We start from the raw sequence: 15,931 nt of genomic DNA on the forward strand, positions 1-15,931 counted from the left end.
GACATACACACCGATGTGTAGAGTGTACTTTGACGGCCACTAATACATCCTATATCCAAGCCACACCTACGTATTCCTGACAAAGATGTGACCATTCCACGAACCAAAACTGTGCCTCACATGTGCTAGGAAGTAGTCATCGGCTCCGAGCAGCTGCTACGCAAGAAACAAGCTCCTCCTCCTCCAAATCAGCACACTTCATTCAGTTCTGGAAGGATGCCAAGGACCAACCAGAAGAGAGAATCTGCTGTATATCTTTGCCAGGCCTGCCTGTGGAGCAAGAAAGAAAAGAAGGGAAAGCTTATAATGTGCGTCTCTGTTATTTCAGCTCATGACTTGGCAGAACTCAAATTCTACAGCTTTTCCAAAGCAAAACAAAAACAGAACCGATTTAGAAAACCTGATTTACACAACAGCAAGGCCAGTGCCATGCTTGTGAGGACCCCGTGCAAGGTTTCTTCTGCTTCCCCCACCCCCAAGCTTACCAAGGAGTTGTAGAGAACAGCAGAGAAGACTGCCCTTTTCTTTAAAAACATCCGTTGTAGAACTAGGTGGTGGCTGCAGCCTTCTTAGTTTCTGCTGTGTGTGAAAGGTAGGGGAGTGAAGATGGCAGGGCACTTCAGTCTTGCCCTGTAGGTTCTTCAGAGCATGCAGCCAAATGTTGCTGTCCCAATTAAAATGTATTTAAAACAAGAGGAAAGAGTATCATGCCGACAGGTATAGGCTCTGGTGGGGTCCCTTGACCCAAGTGTTTTGCCCTGCCAAACTGAGCGCTGATCACAGGCTCACAGTAGAGCTTGGACTCAAAGTTAATAGGTTAACCACTTTTTTTCCTGGCAGAGTTGGTACATTTAACAGCTACGTATGTGGTAGGCAGTCAGTCAGTTTATGCTATTTTCCCAAAATGAAAATGTGGAGGGGGGAAAACTCCATTTGCTGTGTCTCTATTTGCCAGGCAGACATTCAGGTCACAGGGTCTCTGCCAGGGAGGGTAATAGGTGCCATTAGAGTGCAGTAAGGGGGACAGGATTTGCTACTTTCACAATGTCTACTTGTTGCACATCTCTGCTCAGAAAACAGTTGGGACACTAAACAGAAGTGAATTCATATATGGCTATTTAACCTTTTGAAGTTGAGCTTCACATTCTTCCAGCTTTTGGAAGAAAATATGCTTGATTTGCAATAATTCACTGAAGGTTTATAATATGATACTTAGCAAGCTCAATTCCATGTGAGATGGGCCTCTATATTGTCAATGTAACTTCTATACCTTTATTTCCCTGAGATCTAGGGAACAGCATAATCCATAGTAATTTGCTCAGAATCCAAAGGATAATTTAGGGTTGGATGAATTTGTTTCTTTCTGGTCCACAGCATCTTTGCCTGATTGTATACATAATTCCTTTGTACTCCTTCAGTAATCTGTGATTTTAATTTTTTTCCCCCCCAAACTTCTTATTGAACAGTATTCTTTCTTAGACTCTATTTAAAGGTGTGATTTGATGCCTTTAAACAGAACCCCTCTGACAGGTTGGAGAAATGCAAGATCTGGTAAATATCAAAATTCCCACTTAGAGATGAGTATGAGATACGCAAAAATGGACATTTTGTATAGGAATTCACAAAGATCTAACCCCTCAGGCATCACTATGATAGCATTTATTATGATTAGTATAGTAGTGAAGGCTATATGTTTAAGCCCTGTTCATAGCGTCTACTTCAGTACACCCTTTCTTGCCTCCCAAACTTTCTTTGTACAGTAAAATCTTTAAGTAGCTTGAATGAAAACATGGAAATTTGAAGTGATCCCAAACAGCAGTTCAGTTTGCAAAATTAGGTTAGATAGACATGAAAGCACAGAAACTGCTGCCCCTGACCACCATCTTTAAGAATTAGAACAGGAAAACCCAAGGCAACAAAAAGTGTATTTCGGAACACTGTGGCAGTCATTCTGAGAGGTGATAACTAGGACTCAAAGTTCACTGAAACGCATATGGAGGCTCTGTTCCTGTCAATTGTTGAAATCAAATGGCAAGAGAATCCTTTATAACTTCATTTGGAGAAGCTTACTCAAGAAGCTGCTGCTTAGGAGCCCTTAGTCAAGCTAGGAAAAAGCAACACAGACATAGAACATTCAGTCAAACTGGCTGATAAGATCAAACTGTCTTCCTTCTTTCTTTCAATTCACTTCCATTCAGTTCATGTACATTTCCTGGGATTATTCTTTGACAATTCCAAAATGAGTTTTTCTTGTTGATCGCTCACATATTTCTGGCTACTTGGCAGAATTTGCACTATACCAGTGTTTTCCTCTCTGGGCCAGAGCTGAGGCTTCCTAGAATAGAGCCATATGCAGTAATACCTCAACACACTTCTGTATGAAACATACTACTCTGTAATGCTAGTTTTTAACAAAGTCTTGTCTTCATATTAAAATATATATTACCACTGATGGAGTATTGGATACAGATATGCAGCGACTGGCTGGAAAAAGACTGGGAAAGGTAGTCTATATTCACTACATGCTCCTAGGATACAATATTATTACTAGCTGCTGATATTTGTCACGACATTAGGCCCATAGCCAGCCTACATGGCCTGCTGGGGGCACCAAAAATGCAGGGGTCAGTTTGCCTGGTTTACAGGCCTTATGCAGACAAAATTGTAAACTGTTTAATTACTTGTTTAAATAAAAGGAGGCGGGAAAGGAATGCATGAAATTCCTTGTTACAGTTGAAACATAAGCCCATACTTGGACAAAGACTGCCTAGCAATGGTGATTCGTGCTCTGGTAACCTCCCGGTTGGATTATTGTAATGTGCTCTACATGGGGCTGCCCTTGAAAAAGGTCCAGATACTTCAGCTGGTACAGAATAGAGTGGCCAGGATGCTGATGAGGACCGGTCGTTATTCTCATATAACGCCAGTCCTCTATCATATTCACTGGCTCCCAGTTGAAGTCCGGGCCAAATTCAGGGTGCTGGTTTTGACCTATAAAGCCCTGAACAGCTTGGTACCGGGATACCTGAAGGAACATCTTCCTTATACACCCTCATACCCCTTAAGATCAGCGAGGTAGGCCCTGCTCTGAGAACCCTCCCTGAAGGAGGTAAAAAGGGCATCTCAGTGTAGGGCCTTCTCTGTGGTGGCACCCAGATTATGAAATGCACTCCCTGGAGAGGTTTCCCTGGCTCCGAGCTTATACTTCTTTTGGCGCCAGGTCAAAATCTTTTTATTTAACCATTATTTTAAAAATTATTATTTTAATGCAACAGTCACATTTTGTTAGCAATATTTTATTTATTGTTTAGATTGTTTTTAATGTATCTGATTTTACTGTTTGTGAGCCGTCCCGAGATGCCTTGCATAAGGGACGGCATATACAAGTCTGTAACTATTCACAGAACCCCTGTAACAAGTATTAATTCCTGTCAGATTATCCATTTTCTGAAACAGCTGGTTTTAACAGAAACCATTTCATGCAAATGAAACCAGGTTGGGTATAGCTGAAATATTAATGCATTTAATTTCAAATATTGTACCTCTAGATAGCATGCATTGTTAGGGTTTCTACTTTCCTTTCAATATGTGACCAGAAGAACTACAGTAGCACTACATTATAATATGCAGTCTATAGTCCTAGATAGTTTACTAGAGTACAGCATGATTTTAGATACCAGAATAAATTTCCATTTGGGGCAGTGGTACATTTCTTATTCTTTGGCTTTACTTTTAAAATATGTGATTCTGTATGTGCTACATAGGAATGGCTGAGTCCAATCAGTTCATTTTGGATCTTCCAGATGATTTTGCTGCATGCTGACTGATCACATTAATTCATTCCAGCTTGTTCTGCCCTGTCCATTGTCAGCAATAATGGTGGCAGTGGTCAGAATTCACAATGGAGCAGGTCTGAGACCATGGGCCTAACCTATATAGACATACCAGAGCTCAGCCTAAGGCTAATGGGGATCTGCACATGTGGATCCATTCCAAGTTACGTCTGTATGGTTGCCACAGGCCAGCAAATGGCCATAGCTGGGTGGCAGAGCTCATACTTTGTATTCAAACTTGTATTTGTATTTGTTCCTGGGTTCAATCAGTAGCATCTCCAGGAGGGAATGGGAAAGATTCCTGTTTGAGCCATCAAAGCAGAGCATGTGCCTTTTGCAGTCAACAAGTGAATTAGCTGATTTTTAACCAGTCTCACTAACATTTTGCATGATCATTCTATACGTCATGGTCATGTTATATAATATTAAATTGTACAAGTTCAAAAGGACAGCAAGGAAATAATGAGATCTGATCCCTAGGAGAATATCAATTTCCACTTTTGCTAGCTACTTGGTAAAATCAGTACCAAATGGATTCTTCACCTGCTGTGGAGCCTAAACAGGGCAGTTATCTCTTCAGCTTTTCTTCATCTCCTTTATACTCCTCATTTCTGATAGCTCTCCCTTACTTTTGGGGAAGATTTTGGAGAAGTCCTCTTAGTGTTTTGCTATAAGAATAGCTACAATTGTTAATATTTGGGTTTAATCCCCTGCCTCTCCATCCCACCTTGGTCTCTAGAAATCTCTAACTTGATTTCTAGTGCACATTCTTGTATACTCTTATACCATGTAGTGTATTTAACATGCTGAGATAGACAGTTACTTTTGACATTATGACAACGTATTATTGGGAACACATCTGCCTCCACTTGGGATCTCCTTATGGTATGAAAACCCTATATTCTCTTAAATTGTGCAAGGCAGACTAATGCAGAGAAGGTACAAGGTGTAACAGCTCTCAGCAATGTTTAACAGTGTTTGTGTGAGAAAGGTATGGTTGTCGTAGTGCTGGTGCTGAAAGGACAATTCAGAAATAAAGTGACATGTCTAGTTAGTTCTGGTCCCGATAAAAGTAAGGGGCATAGTAACAATTCTATCTGTCAGCAGTCTTTTCAGGAATTCATATTCTGGGACACTAAGGATAAGCAGAAAATAGATCTTCAGAAGTTTGGGACTTCATCTGCAAGCATTCCTGGCCATTGATGATAATGGCAGGGGCTTCTGGGAGTGGAAGCCCAAAAATATCTGGAGATTTACCACTTGTACACCATTGCTTTACAGAATCTATAAGCACACCTACCTCAAATGACTTAATATTCCATTATTCTGATAACTGGAGCCTGTATATAGGTTTATAGCTACACATGTGAGTTTGGCTTTAAAGAGGGCATTCATGGAAAGACTGGATAACTACATCTTGGATATTATAAGACTGGAGCTGGCTGGAGCCAGAGGTCAGACTGGAAACTGCAGGAGGTCCCTTTTGACTCACTGTGTTTCAATGTTTCGATATAACCTGACCTGGTCATGCTATCCAGACTCTATGGCGGGCTAAGCATCATTACAGCATCAAAGAAAGCAACAACAACAGACACCTTCATTACTTTCTCAGTGCACCCAGATGAGGCCTTCTATGTACAACTTTGGTGGGCATGGCTCTCCCAATACATTTGGGACTTGTGGCAGAAAGGGCAATGTTGTCTTCTTTTGAAAGACATGGGCAAACACCACCAGGTTGCTTTCATGACATGTACCACTGAAATGAACAGAAGTGAAATAACTTTCCAATTGATTGTGCTTGATTTGTCAGATCTGTGCATCTTCCATGCAGCTGTTCCTCACAGCATCCACAAACCTGCTGCTTCACCTTGTCTCAGAATGTGATTGACTCTGGATTAAGGAATTGCTTTTTTCTGTTTTTATTTATTGAAAGTATTCCTATCTTGCCTTTTTATACAGAATACCCAAGGTGGCTAACAAAACCAAAATAGCCAAAATAATTGAAACTGTAATATATTTCAAGTGACACTAATGCAGTATAACATCACACAAAATAAACAAATAGCAGGTTCAATAAATAGCAGCAGGAAAATAGACAATTAAATTACCATGGCAACAAAAATCTTCTTAAGCAACAGATCTATCTGTAAGAATGTCAAAAAGCAGGGATATCTTCAGGGATCCTACTGAGTGATTCTTGTGCTACTGATGGGCAAATAAAAATTTCAGTACCCTACTACTGGGACAAATGAGGAGCCTCACTGGTTAAAGCAATAAGATATTGGTTGGGTTTACATAACACAATAAGTGACAAAATAACCCACATAAGAGGATTGAATCATGGGTTGTTGTTTGAACATGACCATTATTATGCAACATTGACAGACAATGGCTTGTAAAGCATGTCAATGCACAGTTCATAGTCATGGGCTGTCTTCATGGGTTCTGTGTGGTTATCAAGGCATGGTTTACTATCTTGGTTGGATGGAGAAAACAAGACAATCCACAGTTCAACAACTGCCCATGGTTTGAGGACAATGCAAACACAGCCACTGAGTCTGGGTTATCATGTGTGAACTTAGCCATTGGTTGCTTAGCAACTCTAGAGGCCCATTAGTAGCCTTTCATGTCATTTCTATACCACCGGCAGCCAAAGCTCTCTGGGCAGTTCACAATAGGAGATAAAAGCAAAAGAATACAGTACAGAAAACAGCATTTAAAGCATTTTAAATTAAAATAGCATTAAAATCCATTAAATGCAAGGAAAAAGTCCCATCTAAGAAGAAAGCAAAAAAAGCCCCTGGGTGATGAGGGAGATCTTTAAAGGCCTTCACAAAGAGGGCTGCCTTAACCTGGCACCAATAGGATGGCAGATTAGCCCCAGGTGAGCCATAGCAGGGAGGATGTTGTATAGAAAACCTGAAGTGGTTTCCACTTCTCCTGATACTGTTGTGCTGTTTCAAAACAAACAACAAGAAGTCACATTAGACAACTATTTGGAGAAGTCAAGGATGGGTAACAATTGTTTGCAAAAGAAAATAGCTCCTGATCCAACACTATTCAATTCTTTACAATCTGTCATTCTAACCAAAATGGCGCTCTTTGGGGAAAATGAGATGGGTTTTCCATAAACCTTTTGATTGCTTTCCTTTCCTTCACATCTTTATAGCATACCAAATGGAAATAAGGGGGACTTCTTCTAACTTGACTTCCCATTTACATCCCACCTGTCTGAGTTAACCCCTTTCTAGAGCAGCTTCTAGCATTCCGATTCCAGCCACAGTATATCCAACTCCTTTCCCCATCTTTTTTATGTTGTTCTTACACTAGTGTGCACCCTAGCTTTATTACTTTTCTGGAAAGCAATTAACCCTCAGTGAGCCACAGAGTACAGTTGACACCTTGCATGTTTTACCCTGCAAGTGCTTAGATTTGTTACTATGCCCCTTTTAGCAATGTTTCTATAGATCATCTCCCTGTTGTATGCACATCTACATGACAAACCAAAACTAAGTAATAATAATTCCTGGGCTCTGTTCAGGAGTTCCCTCCATGTAGTCCTACTTGCATGAAGAAGAAGTGCAAGGACATGATGGCTGGCTCCAACCAGGCCCTTACATCTTGTCCACCTCCATGGTGGGGGGAAGCATGAAAGGTGCAGAATGGCTCTGTATTTGCACATGCTTATTAATCTCATAAACTGACAACTCAGTTAAAGTCCATCTCTCTTGGGAACTCTGGGATCTGGGAGGGCAACTATGGTTCTTAGACAGAATTCTTAGTAACTCCAAACTACATTTTTTCTATTGACAATTTAATATAATATAGTGTGTATGCATGCACACATAAATTCCAATACTATACTATTTATTTATTGTATTTCATTCCACTTCTATGCTGCCCCATAACTCAAAGGTTCCTTGGGCAGCTTACAAATGCTGAAAGCAACATGTAATACAATTGATAAAATTAGCAGTAAACTCTGCTCACTGACCCTCATTCAGTCCCTTTCCCTTCCTTCCTCATATCATTCTCATTTACTGAACTTCAGTTCTTGGGATTCTCTTGTGGAGTGTGAAGTGGGTCATGACAGTAAAACTAGTTCAGGATACACACACATGTGTAGTACAGCTGTGCTCTTTCAGAACTTTAGGCTAAATTAACACAGTGCAGACCATAGATTACCTTACAATTCTGCTTAACAAAAAAAAGTGTAATAGCAAAGGAGAGCTCAGTTCCCCCTGTATATTATCAGTAGCTGATTTAGATTGATTTAGATTATTACCAGATAGTGTGGGGGGGTTACTATATGGTTTTCTCAAAGGAGTGGCATAATTTAAGTATGTCATCACCACAGCAACACTACAGCTTAAAATATATCAAGGCAAGCCCTACAGAGGATACACCGCTAATTGCAATTTGATATTAGTGATCCAAAAAGGACCCAGTGCAGAGAGGCATGAAGTTACACACAGTAGTAATATTCATTAGCTAGATAGCCAGATATTATTGGCTTTGCTTCTGTTCATTTGGTGATCTGCCCTGGAAATATTTGAGTTGAATGGCAGGCTATAAAGGTATCGAATAAACAGTGGAGATGAAAAAGTCCAAGAGCCTTTCTATTGCTCACACCCGATATCCACAGAGGAAGCTAAATAATGGGAACTCAGCATGTGGGTAGGTGCTGTCTCTCCCTGACTGCACCCATCTGACAGCAAAGCCCATAACCAAAGCAAAATCATACTGATTTGCCCATGTGCCCTTGAATAGGCCAGCTACATTGATCTCAGCCACAAATGTAAATATAATGCCAAATAAATCACCACCTAGAGTAAGGAAACATGATGAACTATGTGACAATAATACATTTGGCATGCTGCATCATGACCTCTCACAGACTGCTCTAAGTAATAGAGACAAGCCTGACAAAGATGCTGCTCATTTCAGACTGGTAATCAATTCAGACCATTTCCTATTATTCAAAGATGATCAAACCAGCAGCCATCACACTTTGGAGGGCTCTGTGTTTCAGGGCAGGATCAGAAACTCTGACCAGAAACTATTGTGATTGCTTGGGTAGATATTCCAGAAAGAGAAAATCAGGCCGAGGGAATTAATTTGAAGGGAATGGGGGGAGGGGGGGGAGCCAAGTCACAATCAGTTCCAGGGAAGCAATCCAAGCAGAAATGTAGCAATGAAAGAATGAAGCAAAGCGTTAAGTTTATGTGCAGCACCTGCAGTCACAGTTCCTTCCACAAACCAAGCCTGTTGGTTAAAGGGGGTGTTATATACAGCATGGGAGTGCAGTGACCAGTCACAGTGAAGAGGAAGAGTACAAACTGCAGCATGGTGAAGCCAAAGCTGTAACGTTCCAGCACTATCTTAGTTGCCTTTTCTAGTATGCAGTGGCTACGATTTTAATTGCCGGTGCCTGGTGCAGAAGATTACTATTTTACTATGGGGGGTAGGGGGGAGAACAACACAACTGTAAGAATGGCACACCTACTGCTGTTATTGGGTGATAAGTAGGTGGTCCTGTGTCCAGGTGGGATGGATGGAGTCACACTCCCCCTAAAGGACAAAGTGCCAGGTGAAGACCTATTTCTTCTCCCAGCATATTTTCCATATGACATTTTATTCTGTACTATTGCTATGCTTTCTATGCTGATGCAATTGCAATTGCTAGGGTGGTTTTGTTGTTTTTAGTTACTTTTATCTGATATGTGTGCTTGCGTATTTTAAATATGTTTTAACTTTTGCTAACTACCCAGACAGCCTGGGTTATTGGACAGTAAACAAACAAGGCTAATGACATATTTTGCTTCAGTGTAAGAAATTCTGACTAAATGTGATTCTTCTACTTAAAAAAAACTTTTAACAAAAAAAGCTGCTTGGTGCCTAATAAAAACAATTCTATACCACCGAATAGCCAAAGATCTCTAGGTTGTAGTCTTAGAAATACAATTTCTTGGCCCAGGAGGTTTACTACCCCCCCCCCACTTTTTTTTTTGGTGGCAGGAATGATGCTTCAGGAAGCGACACTACAGCTTGGAGTAGGTACCTAGTTCTAAATTCACCATGCTTCATTGCATCAATGTAAGCTTCCTTCTACTTTTTAAATAGGTCAAAAGAATGGGATAGTTAATAGCATGATATTCCAAATCAGTCACAGAAATCAGCGAGGCTTATGTTTCAGCTATGTGATGTTGTATTAGGATGACAACATTTCTAAAACTAGAATTGCTCATAGAATGAATTTTTGCAGTGCACCTGGTAAGGTAAATAGGCATTTCACAATCTTATACATTTTATTTTGATTGAAGGGGGGCAGGAAATAGAATCAGAGACATCTAATGCAATAGTTACATCATCATGTTGTGGGAGTTAGTCTGCTGCAACCAGATGTTTTCTGGTGCACCTGTACCTTCAAAACGCAGACCTACTTTAGCACCTGCTCATTCTCAATAGCTATATTCTCATTTGGAATAAAGTAATCCCAGTAGTTTTTAAATCGTCCTGATGTAGGAACTATTGTGAGCTCCCAAACAGAAAAATTCATTACCTTTGTGGCATCAGAACTTTCTGTTTTCCAGGGGTAGGGTTGTTGTGATAAATTAGTATATTTCATTCTTGAATGGAAAGCATATGTGCACAGAAGGACTGGGCTTCTCAAATAACCATCTAGATAATGCCCCCAAACTTCTTGAATAATTTAAAAGTATATTATAAGCTGCTGTGGAAATACATTTCTGGGGGTGGTGGGTATAAATCATTTGTATAGGAGTTTGTTTTGCTTGGCATACTGTTTCAGTAACCATTTGTCAATATATTTGGCTATAGTTTGGCTATATTTTAGATAGAGTGCTAGAGAGATACAAACACAGCTCAAACAGGCCAACATTGCAAGCAAATTAAAGTGTAGAAGCTGGTTATTATTACATGTGTATGGACACACATGCATATTTATAGATATTAACACTTAGTATTAATAAAACACTTCAGAGTGTTTGTGGAAGCACTTTACAGAAATTATCCTGTTAATTTTTACAGCAATTCTGCAAGGTAGTCCAAAATTATCCTCATATTGCATAAGAAAGGGTAAGATTATCTGAAGATGAAACTAAGCATGGGAGAAACTACTGGGGGATTTTAAATTCATATGTCTGAATCCACATGTTTGGATTTCAATTCAAACTTAGCTGAAGCTTAATCCAGGCAAGACCAGGGATGGTTTTGGTCAGTAGGAGAGACTACCCAGGTTTTGGTCCAGAGCCTGTTCTTGATGTGGTGGGTACTCCCCTTGTAGGAGAAGTTACATAGCCTGGGCATGTCTTTGAATTGGTCTTTGCTTCTTGAGAGCCAGTGTGGTATGGTGGTAAGAGTGCTGGACTGGACACCTGGGAGATCCAGGTTCTAGTCCCCACCTGGCCATGAAGCTCAGTGGGTGACACTGGGCTCTCAGTCACTCTCTGCCTAACCTATTTCACAGGGTGCTGTTGTGAGGATAAGACTGAGAGGAGGAGAATTATGTAAACTGCCTTGAGTTCCTTGAGAGTAAAAAAGGTGGGGTAGCTTTGTTGTTATTAATAATATAATAGTTAATCAAGTTGCAACCACAGCAAGAATCACCTTTGCAAGCATTGGCAAATATGCCAGCTGCTCTTTTTTCTGGAGAATGCAGGTGTAGACCTCCGTATGCTTTGGTCACGCATAGGTTCAGCTATTGCAATGTTCCGTACATGGAGCTGTCCTTCAAAAGTGATCGTGAGGCATCTTGCAAAATGTGGTCCCAAGTTGCATCTGAGACCTACCTTACAGAGCACATGACTCCAGTTCTGTTTAAGCTACATTGGTTACCAGTATGTTTCAGAGCACAATTTAAAGAGCTGTTCAGTACCTGTGAAGCCCTAAATGGCTTGTAATTAGGGTACTTGAAGACAAACCGGTCCCTCTATTACAGGATTCACCAGGGCACGATTTGAAGCCACTCTTCTAAATATATCTGAAGGAGCAGGAGCCTCAGAATAACTGAATAACAGGATTTCATGAGTTCAGGGATTTAAATAGGGGTGTGCGCACTTGTCACACCTGTCCTTATACCAAGGTTCAGTGCCTGAACTCTGCTCCACTCTTCCCACTGTACTTCGAATGCATCTACTTATTCCAAAATAGCCTAGTGGCAGAGAAGGGTCATTGCTCTGTGCCAAGAACACCCAGTCCACACACACACAGAAGGTCTCAGTTCTGAGCCTCTGCAAGAAGGGAGGGGAAAACTGCCTGAAAGAGCTTCTGCCAGCCAGTGTCAACAGTACAGGGCTACACAGACATTTTCTATGTATTCCCATGCCTTATGAAGCATGTGTGTGTTCTTACAGTGGCCAGCACAGTGTCCTTTAAATACATTTCATCTCAACATGCATCTGGCTACACTTCTCAGAGTAATGAACACTCTATTCAGTCATTATTTCTCCAGAACTCTACATCCACCACCAGCATTGCCAGCATGCTGCCAACACATTGAGGTATGTTTGAGCAGGGGAGGACTGCTGGGTTCCCATGGACAGAATCATCTCAAGCACGTTTGGCAGATTTCCTCTCTGAAGACATGGCCCCAGCATGTGGTAGGAAGAGCATATGCTGCATCCCCATTCTTGCTCTTCCTCTGCAATAGGGAACACGTGGAGTAATAACCTGAGCAGGACTAGAGCAGAGATGGACAACTTGTGGCTGTCCATCTGTTTGGGCCTATAACTCACATCAGTCCTAGCTCAGTCCTAGTTATAGGTCAGACATTTGGACTAGAAGCTCCAATGGTCCCTCTTTCTGGCACCTATTTTTGTCTCCCTTTTTATTGTCAGATTAGGGCTATAAATCTGTTGGCACTATCTTTCCACTCAGTTCCAACATGCCATTGCATCGCACATGGTAGGCATGTCATGAGAGGAGCCAGCTGGAGCAGGGGGTCAGACTAAATGGCCCAAGAGACCCCTTCTGACTCACTCTGTTTCTATTATCAAAGGACTGAATCATCAGCAAGCAAAATTTGTTTTGTCCTTCAGTTGTATTGCAGTATTTGGAGGGATAGGAAAAGGTCTTCAATTTTACACTACCTGTGTTTATGTTATATATTGTAGAGAATAACAGAAGGTTGACAAAGGCTAGTGTTTGTTAGAAAATTATAATGTTTGCAAGCAGAGTGGGATGTCAGAACATTCTAGCAATTATTATCAGTAACCAGAAAACTTCCAGTAAATGTTAGCATTTACTAAGCACATGGGATCCAACCAAATAACATCTGCAGGGATGACATTCACTGGCAAATCCCAGACATTCTAGAGTGCCTTGGAGAAATTATCAATATTCCAAACCAATTGTGCATGCTTATGGCAGCTGGGGCTTTATCTGCAGAGCTGCCTTTAGTTAGCTGCCCAGAAGGAAGAGGAGTCCAGCCCCCCCCCCACACACACACACACAAACACACACACAGTTCTTGTCCTGGATGGCCAGTGGCCCTGACTAGTGCTTTTTGTGCATGACTTGTCACAGTAGACTGTGGCCCTGGTGAAAGAGTCAGTTGTGTCCCTGATGCTTGTAAGCACCTGCACTCAGGGACTCATGAGCATCCAGAGAAGAGCTGGAGGAGCAGTAGAGGCCCCCTGCAGCTGAGGTGCTTCATAGGGGGAGGCTGGGAGGCTGAGGCACCACTCACACCCTGGCAGCCCTGAAAGGCAGACAGTTCAGTTCTTTCCAGGCTGCAAGTGGGGACTCTGGGTGTCTAACCTCTGATCTGGGATTCCAATGGCCCCCGACATGCTGATGGACCAGGTTGCCACCTGAGGTGTTCCTGGAGTCAGTGCTGCTTCTGAGCAGTCCCGTGCTTGCTGAAGCCAGGACAGCCTTTGCCCAGCTTCAGTGGCTGTGCCAGCCAGAGAAAGCAGAGTCATACATGCCTTCACCATGGCCCACGTACAGTTCTGCAACAAGATCCAAGTGGTCTATCTTTGAAACTGTGGCTGGCACAAAATGCTGTGGCCACAATAATTTCTGGTGCTCCTTTTTCCTGACCCTGTTACCAGTCTTTAAAAATTGGTCTGGCTTCCAATTATTATTAGGTGATCGGTTATCACTTAATAAGCTTTAAATGGCTTGGCCTATCTGGGCCATGTCTTCCTCCATGCATCTGTCAGTTGTGGTCATCCTCAGAAGCGCTGTCCTGTGTTCAGCCACCAGGTGCAACTGGTGGGGATGCAGAATGGGGTGTTTGCGGTGGCTGCACCCTGGTTGTGCAACCCTCTCAAAAGGAAAGCTAGACGGCTTCTTTTCTGTTGCCATTTAGGTGGGCTGTAAAGACAGTTTTGTTCCATCAGGTTTTTAATGTGTTTTGATTTTACATAGCTATGGTTTTATTATCTAATTTATTCTAGTTTTCAGGATCTTTTTATTGTATTATTTTATTGTTGCATGCCACCTTTAGGTGTCAAAGGCTAGTTACAATGTCTTATAAATCATTTTTAAAACCCTATAATACTAGATACTGAAGGCTGCTGTTTGACAGGATCTTGAATGAAGGCATCAAGGACTGAATGCATTACTCATTTCTTTGTAACATTATGGGAGGTGCAGATGCATGACAAAATAATCAGTTGTATATGCCTTTTCTTGCACTAGTTTTTCACAGGCAGTAGTAGCTCCTCTGTTTGTATCCAGATCTTTATGTGTCCATTTCCTTCAGCTGTCATATGCTGTAGCAACTGAACATGCATGATGGGATTACAGGGGACAGAGAAGACCTATAATAATAGATACTTATATTTTACTTTTTTCAGACAAGAAGTACAACGTGGAAAGAGCTGGGTAAATCATTGTTCCTTTAAACTGGCCAGTGAAAGGTCACTATTTACGAAGTGTTAGAAAACAGGAAATCGATCACCAATTAAGGACACACCTTTGCATAAAATGTGCATGTGGCCATTTATATGTGTGGGTGCAATTTTGAATAATTTAAATAGAGGTGCAACCATCTCACCACTGAGAAGGGGATGGTGCTTTCCTAGTCAGTTGGCTGTCCAGATGTCAAGTGGTGATGGGCAACCATTCTTAGGGGTCTTTATCTTTAAACTGGACTTGGACTGCACAGCCCTTCAAAGCGAGGATGCCTTCAAAATGAGGACAGTCCTCTGCAACAGAGGACACAATAAAACCCCAGGCCTACAATATACAACTCTTACCATTAATTTAGGAGGTGCAGATCAGGCTGCATGGCACACAGGTCTCTCCTGCAACACCTTGCTACCCCCTCCCAGCACCTGCCGGCTGAAGGGACTGCGTCACTCTGTCTAATGGTATGGCTGGCACTGGCTTCCCATTGCTGCTGCAAGGCCTTCTGAAGTACAGTTTTCAGAGAAGAGAGTGGCAGAAAGGCTGGGGAGAAGCCCCAGGAGTGCCCCAGTGTTAAGATCTGGGGACTATTAGCAAGCAAATTTCTTCCAAACAAGCTTGGAGCTAAGCTGGCAAGACTTTATCCATCTCTAGGGCATTGTTTTTTTCCAGCATACCAGTCCTGAAAATTAAGCAGAGCTCTTTCGTTGTGTTTTTCTCATAGTATTTAACATGCATACACACACACACACACACACACGCACATCTTATTTTAAGATGTCAGCTGATGCAACACACTGGAAAAGTACCTTTGCTCTGGAGGACTTTAATATAAACAATTTACCCAAGGACTGAATTCAGATTATTAATTCTCATAAACAAAGCCTTATATGTCTATGTAAACCAGGGCATATGAGTGCTATTCAAGGAAAGCTTTAAAAATCTAATATCAAGACAAGTTATTAAACATTCCTTTAGCTCATTCATATTTCTTCATGTTACAGTTTTTCCAAATGCATGTAAGCAAAATTCTTTTTGATTTAACGAAAATGTCCATTATAACTTGGACAAGGTTAGTTTCAGCTTTTAGGAGCCTTTTTATTTTTAGGGCTGAAAGCAGTCTTCTAGCAAAGCAAAGCAAAGCAAAGCAAAGCAAAGCAAAGCAAAGCAAAGCAGTGCACAAGGATGATGTTACTGCAGATATCACAGGATTCTCCTCA

The 15,931-nt window shown here is 41.5% G+C and overlaps 1 long non-coding RNA gene across 1 annotated transcript in view; it reads left to right on the plus strand.

Annotated features, from left to right (window-relative positions):
• The window catches only part of LOC123017262, a 731,707-nt gene that overhangs the window by 608,252 nt on the left and 107,524 nt on the right, over positions 1-15,931 (plus strand). The gene's annotated exons all lie outside the window — the stretch shown is intronic.

The sequence above is a fragment of the Varanus komodoensis genome, unplaced genomic scaffold (assembly GCF_004798865.1).
Source record: "Varanus komodoensis strain SLA01 unplaced genomic scaffold, ASM479886v1 scaffold9, whole genome shotgun sequence".
Lineage (NCBI taxonomy): Eukaryota > Metazoa > Chordata > Lepidosauria > Squamata > Varanidae > Varanus > Varanus komodoensis.